The sequence below is a fragment of the Nelumbo nucifera genome, chromosome 1, assembly GCF_055504915.1.
Source record: "Nelumbo nucifera cultivar China Antique chromosome 1, China Antique-T2T, whole genome shotgun sequence".
In the NCBI taxonomy this organism is placed as follows: domain Eukaryota; kingdom Viridiplantae; phylum Streptophyta; class Magnoliopsida; order Proteales; family Nelumbonaceae; genus Nelumbo; species Nelumbo nucifera.
In genome coordinates this window covers 15,177,026-15,185,274 of record NC_142649.1, presented here as the reverse complement: position 1 = coordinate 15,185,274, position 8,249 = coordinate 15,177,026, and the positions used below count along the sequence as shown (strand labels likewise).

Below are 8,249 nucleotides of genomic sequence, written 5' to 3'. Positions count from 1 at the left end.
GTTATTTATCAAAATTCATGGGTAGGTTTTGATTGGTCAAAACTCTTTAGCTATCATATCTTTCCCACATCATAGATTTTCCCTTATTAATTAAAAAGCAAGTGAAGAGAATATTAAAAGTCTATTTATTTTGCAAGGTGCTAATCGACTGATTGTAATAGATAAAAGCTTTGGGTTGAATCCCGGCTGCACCTGGGTTGGGGGTTTATGAGTTTGGGGATGGGGTTACCCCAGAGCTCAGGACCCGATACCAAAAACTAAAGAAAACTCAACTGAAACCTAGGGCTGTGTTTGGTTGCAATGCGAATTTATTTGCACTGATGCAAAACTATAATAAAGCAAATGATTGCAGTACAAATGAAGTAAAATAAGACCTGAAGTATAATAAAGTAAAATCCAAAACAAAATTAAACCAAAATTTGCATTATTTTCATTTATACTCCCATGCATTTGTATTAATGCAAATAAAATTGCACTGCAACTGAACATAATCTAAACAACAATTAAAACTCTCCAAGTAAAACAACAACTGCCCTGGCCCAAAAGAAGACAAACCTCCCAAAAAAATCTCAAGCAACCCACAAACAAGCCTCAACCCAACTTCTACTCCTAGAGACAACTTACCTAAGATCTAGGAACAAACTTGGCTTCTGAGAGACTTGTATATATTATTTCATAAAAAGAAACCCAGCATACCATAACATGTTTAACCTATATTCCTAGGCGATAAGTGAACCCTCAGAGGATTCTTCATCACGACAGTGAACACCTGTTTCTCTGTCAAGTCTACCTCATCTCCGTCCTTGGTTGTCCACTCAAACTCTTTAACCAAATTGGCCACAAAGTACTCCAGATGAAGCAAAGCCACAGAAAGACCAGGGCAGATCCTCCTCCCTGCCCCAAATGGCATCATCTTAATCTCTCTACTTCCGGTTATATCAAACACTTTCTGTTCTAATCCATCATCACCTGTCAAGAACCTCTCCGGCTTGAACTCCATGGGGTCCTCCCAAACTTTTGGGTCCCACCCCATATCTGTTATCGTGAAACTCACTATCGCATTCTTTGGTACAAGACGCCCATCTATGGTGATATCCTCTGTGACTGTGTGTGGGATCAAGAAGTGCGACGGTGGGTGTCTTCTCAGACCCTCCAACACCACTGCCCTGAGATATGGCATGTTCTTCAGATCGTCCTCTTTGATTTCTTCTCCGGGCCCTACCACCCCTTCGATCTCTGAGAGCAGCTTTGCTTGGATGCATGGATACTTCACCAGGTTTGCCATGATCCACTGCATTGCGGTGGACGTTGTGTCGGTGCCTGCGTTGAGAAACTCTGAGCACAGAGGCACTATCTCCTCCTCGGTGAGCTTCCTTCCTCCATTGGGGAGTCGAAGATTGAGCAACGTATCGACGTAGCAGACGACCATGTCACCCTCTCCTACCTGGCATTGCGTCTTCTTCTCGTGTTCTTTTCGTGCTCGAATTAGAGGAATGAGAACACTTAACTGATTACGTCGTAGCTCATAGAGCTTGTTCCTTTTCTTTCGAAATATGATCTTTCCTAATATGGGCACCAAAGCAAGCATGTTGAATTGGCCAAAACTGGTCAAAAGCTTCCTCTGAATGGTTTCGATGTCTCTGATAATCTCCTCATTGAGTTTCTCTCCAAAACACATATGTACCAAAAAGCAAAACATTGCGTACTGGAAGTAATCTACTACACAAATGCTTTCATTGGATTTGTCTTGCTCCTTGAGCCTGTTGATCAGTATCTGCAAGACCCGTTTACGGGTGTGTCCGTATGACTTAACTCGTGAAGCATGAAGAATCCCAGAGGTGAGATTCCGACGGAAGAGGCGCCAGAGTAGGCCGCATGAGGCGGAGCTAATGCTGTATCGGTTGGTGGTGATGAAACTGTTGGGGTCTAGAGCTGAAGGACGATCAGCAAAGATGGCGCCATGCTGGATGAGGGCTTTATGGGCAAGTTCATGGGTGGTGATGGAGATGGCTTGGTGAAAACCGAAGTTGAACCTGATGATGGAGCCGTACTTGGTGTGCATGTCGCGAAGAATGCATTCGATTTCTGAAAGAGATTTCCGATTCCATAAGATGTTGCATATGATAGGCAACGCAAAGGGGCCTGGTGGGAGTTTTTTATGCTTATCTGAGCTGAGTGAGCAGTGATCCAGGAGAAATTTCAGGGTTGCACAGATACAGAGAGAGGTGAACAAGATGAACCAGACCTCCATATGAGAATGGTGAGTGACTCTAAGAGCTGGATTAATTAAACTCAAAGAAACTGCAGTGGCTTTCCTTCGTTGTGTACACAATTGGAAGAAAGCATTGGGTCCTTTTATGAAAAAAATTAATTAATAATATAATCGATTGAAAATTTAACTACGGATAAAAGGGTTATGATCTATAAGTTACCATGACTTTTTTGCATTTGTCTTAAATCTACCATAACTTTTTAAAATCTCTAGAGAATCCCATTGTCAGAAAATAAAAGGTTTTAATAAATTTCCAGTATACAATTAGAAGTACTGTTCATCATCTTCTTCCCCTCTCCCCCTCAACAACTGAACCAGAATCAGATATACCCTAGCTCTCTCTCCCTTCCCCTTCTTCTTTTCCCCTCCCTCTTTTCCCTCTTTCTCCCCTTTCCTCTCCACTACCTAGCAAGACACAAAGGACTCGTTAATTTCCTGGTCATGTTCTTGCTATATAGTGGCAATATTTCTTGCCTAGAAAAGATGAGGAAATGAGGCCCTTGCAATATAAGGATTCATCAAATGCGGTGAAGATTATAGTTTCACACTATGATAATATCCGTTGTGTAGTGTATTCTCTTTGGAGGTGTTCTTTTTTTGGATTTGAATGGGATTTTGGTTCCCATTGATCAAGAATCCTATGTTCTTTTTACATCTTTATGTGGGGAATAGAAAAAGTTTATTTGCTTTTGGTTTATGAACTTTGGATTTGCAACAATCTATAGTGAGATTTTGAGGATTAGGCTTTGATTTGGATGAGTGGACATGTATGAATCCATGAAATATTAGAAACTCTATTTCAGATGAAGTTCTTGCTATCAATATAACCTCAGAAAGGGGTATTTTTGTCATGCAAATTACTTAAATGCTTAAGTGGACAACTTCTACTGATGGTGAATTAAGGGAAGGGGTGAATTTGGATACTAAAAACTCATTGACAGGGGGCTCTCTAGAGGTTTTGAAAAGTTATGAGGAGTTTAAGGAAAATGCAAAAAAAAGTAGGTGGGTTTTAGATAATATTCTGAGTTAAAGTTAGTGAAGTGGTCCATACTATTAATACCATTAATTCGTGTTGGTCCATGATTTATTGAAGTGACCCCTTTAGATAAGCAATATTTTATAAGACATGTGAACACCATACTAACAATCCTACCTTCCCAAACCATCCATTTAATACTATTAATATATATATATATGTGGACGAAATACTATTGTGATAGGTAAGAATGTAATTGAATGGCCTTTATAAATTTGTTTAGATAATAGATTATTCAATGTTTATTTTACTATTTAAATCTATTTATTGTTTAACTTAAATAGATTTATCATGTTATTTCATATTAATTCGGGTTATATGTATCGTTTAATATATATAGAACTAAACATGTTAAATATGTTATTCTGGATTACATGGGCTGTGTCGTATTATACGTATAATAAACATGTCATGTTTGTATTTAAAAACTTGACATGATTAATTAATCATGTTGAGGGTGTTTGATTCCATTTAAGTTTATTGACGGTGCCACATAGGCACCACTTTAGCATTTTCTCTCTCTTGCTCTTGTGTATGCATTGAAAATGAAAAAAAGTTAACTTTAATTATTGTGCATGCCAGCCATTTGTGATATGGAGTCTGGTTGCGCATAATTGCTATAAATGGTTGTAATTATTGCATTTCTCGGTTTTATCAACAAATAAAATACAAACATTTATTCAATAAATATAAACTGAACCAAACACATACGTTGTATTTGTATTGACCTATATATATTATAATACCCCTCCTTTATATAATAGAAACACAACACAAGAACACGAATTACCTAATACCCTCCCTTTGTGTTGAATCTAGTCTGTCCAGATTGTGTGGAATGAAATCAGCTTCAATCAGTGCAATGCAAGACCCATTCCAACAGCTTTCACAGCCTTGCATTGGGGAATATGATACATTATTTATTATTTTAATGGCTCTTATGTAAATCTCAACATTAACTGTGGTAACAACATCAATGGTGTTTGATTTGTGCTTTCCACGAGGGGAAAATGAAACAATTGGTATTGAAGAGCTTGATGAGATCAATCTCTCGTGTCATCAAACATCAGTTGCATATAAGATAAATCCACTCATTTTCTATTCCAACAATGCCTTTATTTGTCTTGAGTTCAGATCTGCGCCCCACAAGAGGGCGCCCGTGCCCCATAATATTTCACAGCACATTCTCATTGTGCTTCGTGTATTGAGAACATCTCCAAATGATGAGATGAGATGATCATTTCCAATATAATATTGGAAGATATTTCCAATACACTGCAGAGATGTGCTGTGAAACATTGTGGGGTGCACCCTTATGGGGCGCACGCATGTTCTCAAAAATACAATCATGTGGAATTAAAGTGTTTGAAGACTCCAAAATGAGTATTGCATATGTCTTTTGGAGGCCATCCGTCAAATATAAATGAATGGAGACTACTCACATTTGTGGATTATATTCATATGTACCAGAAGCTGTCCAACTATTCATTTATCAACTGCTGTCATCTTGTTAGCAGTACTGTTTGTTATTTATTATTCTGCTTCATTTATGACTACTAATCCTTACGACTCTTGCTATTATATTTAATTTTTTTATTTGTTTAGCAGTTTGGTTGATTTAAGTGCATTATCTTGATTAATTACTGAATCTAATTGACAAAGCCTTTAACTTCCACTACAAGAAATTGTCAAAAGGATTTAATTCAGTTTGGGGGGAATGGTACTGAGCTTGATCTATGAATTCGGATTAAATTCCAACACAATTCTCTCCTTCTTATGTTTTCTAATTTCTTATTTAATCGTATGTTGGTTATTTAAATTATCCTTTTTCTTTCTTATATTTCCTTGTTCACTTTTTTCTTTTAATTTTCTTTTTTTAAGTAATCTAGTAGGATTGGCCATAGTAATTGTATAATCACTTATCTTTTTTTTTTTTTTTTACAAAACCCAAGTCATTAATTTTTTTTAGTGTTAGTCAAATTTACTCATTTATTTGCATTATCACAAGGTAGGCCCTTTCCTTAGAATCATCAATTATTTCCTTAAAACCGGCTGAATAAGTTTTCAAATTTAAGTTCCGTACTGTTATAGCTTGATGACTGTAAGCTCATTTCTAACACCTGCATCCATTTAGACATACAATTGCTGCATAAGTTTTCAATTTTAAGTTCCGAACTATTAGAGCTTGATGACTTAAGCTCATTTATAACACCTGCATCCAGTTAGACATATAATTTCTAGGGGTGAGGGGTGAGAAAATGGGTAGGTTCTACTCAAATCTGAATGCAACCAACTTTAAATCGGCCTTGAATCGACCCTACACAACTTGTGATAGGGAAAGGTCTTGTTCCAAATTCTTAGAATCTAATCAATTTGATGAACTGACCCCACCCAGGCCAGTCATTTACTCTGCCCGAATCGATTTGATGAGCTGGCTTTGGTTGGTCTTGGTGGAATCTGCCTTAGAATCGAATTTGCCTTGAAATAAATTCCAAAATACTTTTGGGGATGTGAAAATTTGAATCCAACAAGTCATGGTTACAAAGGCCATTGTCTCATTTGACCATTGAGTTACTTAAATGATTTGATCATTTGTTTTTATGCTAATTTTTGAGTGTGTATAATAGTTAATGTAAAAAGTAATATTTACAAAATTTAAATTATAAGTTTTGAGCCATATAATGATAATCTGCATATTAACTTACTCAATTTAATCAATAAAAATAATATATATATATATATATATTAAAAATCAAGTTTTTAAAAAATATGCTTTTTTGATGGGAGAGTAAACAAATAACAAGTTCTAGGGGTAGACCCTAAAACTCACCCCAAAATCACCAAGACCAGAACTGGCCTTGGAACCGACCTTTACAGAATAGGTTCCAATTCCAAAAACGTAAAACCAACCCTGCTACCCAAGAATTTTAAACATGGAAAATGTTTTTTTTTTTTTTGAGTTATATTAGTGCAAATCACTTCTGCTACCCAAGAATTTTCTTTCTTTTTTCCAATCCTGATGGCAGTGGGACTTGATCCATTGTTGTTTAGAGTAGAAATAGGTGTTAAAAGTTTTCCAACCATGCTTGGAGGCATTAGGTAAGATTCGCTACTCTTATTATAACCGCATTCAAAACCTTCTCTATAAGAAGAGGAATAAGAAAAAGCTTGTGTTTGAGTTTGGCCAAATTCGTATATTACCCTTACGAGGTTACACTAGTGTCATCCACAATTTTATTGTCTGAGAATTATGTTTTCCTTCGACTCATATAATATGTTAAGTGAGTACCCTTAATTTCAGATTATTAGCAGTTAAGCATGTGTATTGCACTTAAAAGATATTTTTTTTCATATTAATTACTTGAATTTTAGATATATCATAGTTAAGATAGTAATTGAAAATTAACAAAAGTAATAATAATGACTAAAAATAACTTTAATACTTGTAGTAAATGTGTACATGCATTACAATGGAAATTTTAAATTACTATAACAATTATTATTATTATTATTATTATTGTTAAACTTTGTATTCCATTTCTATCATAAATAAAAACAATTTTTATTTTAACAATTATTTTAATTTAATGTGATGAATATAAAACATTAGAAATGTTCTTAAATGTTTTTTGACAAAATTATATAATTTTCATTTTTTGTGTTACATCATTTTTAAATATCTGTTTTTTAATTATGACATCACGAGTTTCTTTGAAAAGTTGGATCATTGACCCACCATTTAAATAAGAAAATAGCATTTCTTTTGGATCAATTTTAAATTATATACTCCATATACATTATATAAATAATTTGTACTTATCACACTTAAATTTTCTTTGACATAATTAATATATAAAAATCTATGATCTTGGAAAGACATGGTATCAGAAAGAGTTTTGACCAATCAAAACCCACCCATGAATTTTGATAAATAACATCTGATTGGCTACCACATTTTTTATACCAGCTGATTAGTAAAAAAATAGATCTTAAATATAAGATTTAATAAGAGGATATAACTTAGATATGAGATTTAATAAGATAGAATAGGAAAATAGTTTTATTTTCAATTGGCTTGAAATTTTATATTCCATTCCATCATTACTAAAAATATTTCTTACTTATCATCAGTGTTTTCAACCCATTGTTGACCTGGCTGATTGAACTGTTTGAACCATCACTCGGCCTTGATTTTGAATCTAGTTTTGTTGAGGTTCTCCCTTTTCGTCAAAAATTGTCTAAACCAAACAATTCAACCATTGGCCCATTCAACCTAGTCTCTGGGTTGCAGGTTTCCCACTTAATTATGTGCAAACTTTTGGAGGCCATAACTTTGCACTCTGATATCCGTTTTGGGTGATCTTCTTTTCTTATTTTATGTAACTTTTCAAGATCTATACGCTTAAGGGGATTAGGTGTCTTGCCTTGCTATTTTCACAAGAAAATCCCTTTTTTGGCCCCAAATTGCAATTTTTAATATTTTTATAAATAAAAAATTTAAAACTGAATTAAAAAACATAAATGAATTAACATAATACATATATTATATGTAAAACATAACTATATACTATTTAACTTTGGCTGCATGGATTGGCCCATTTGACCAAAAATGGTTTAATTTCTTACCACCACTTAGATGAAAACAATATTTTTTTTTCAGGTAGATTTTAGAAGTTTAAGTCTTATGTTATTGGAATTATTAATTTATTATGTATGGATTTAATTATAGTATTTAATGACGAGAAGAAACAAAATGCCTTAAATATATGGTTTAATGAAGGTGTATGCAAATTAATACCTTAAATGTTGGGTTTAATGAGAGAGGATTGAATGCATTAAAAAAGTTAAAATTACATCTTTTCAACACATTTAATAGCAATATTAGATTACCCTATTTGCCCACATTTTTATCAATAAATTTAAATACAAAAAGGGTAAATT

At 34.2% G+C, this 8,249-nt stretch overlaps 1 pseudogene across 1 annotated transcript; it reads right to left on the bottom strand.

Annotated features, from left to right (window-relative positions):
- Nucleotides 1-407: 407 nt before the first annotated feature.
- Nucleotides 408-3,609, bottom strand: LOC104611549 (cytochrome P450 89A2 pseudogene; annotated as a pseudogene). Its single transcript, XR_016071363.1, has one exon. The product of XR_016071363.1 is annotated as a cytochrome P450 89A2 pseudogene (transcript).
- Nucleotides 3,610-8,249: the final 4,640 nt, after the last annotated feature.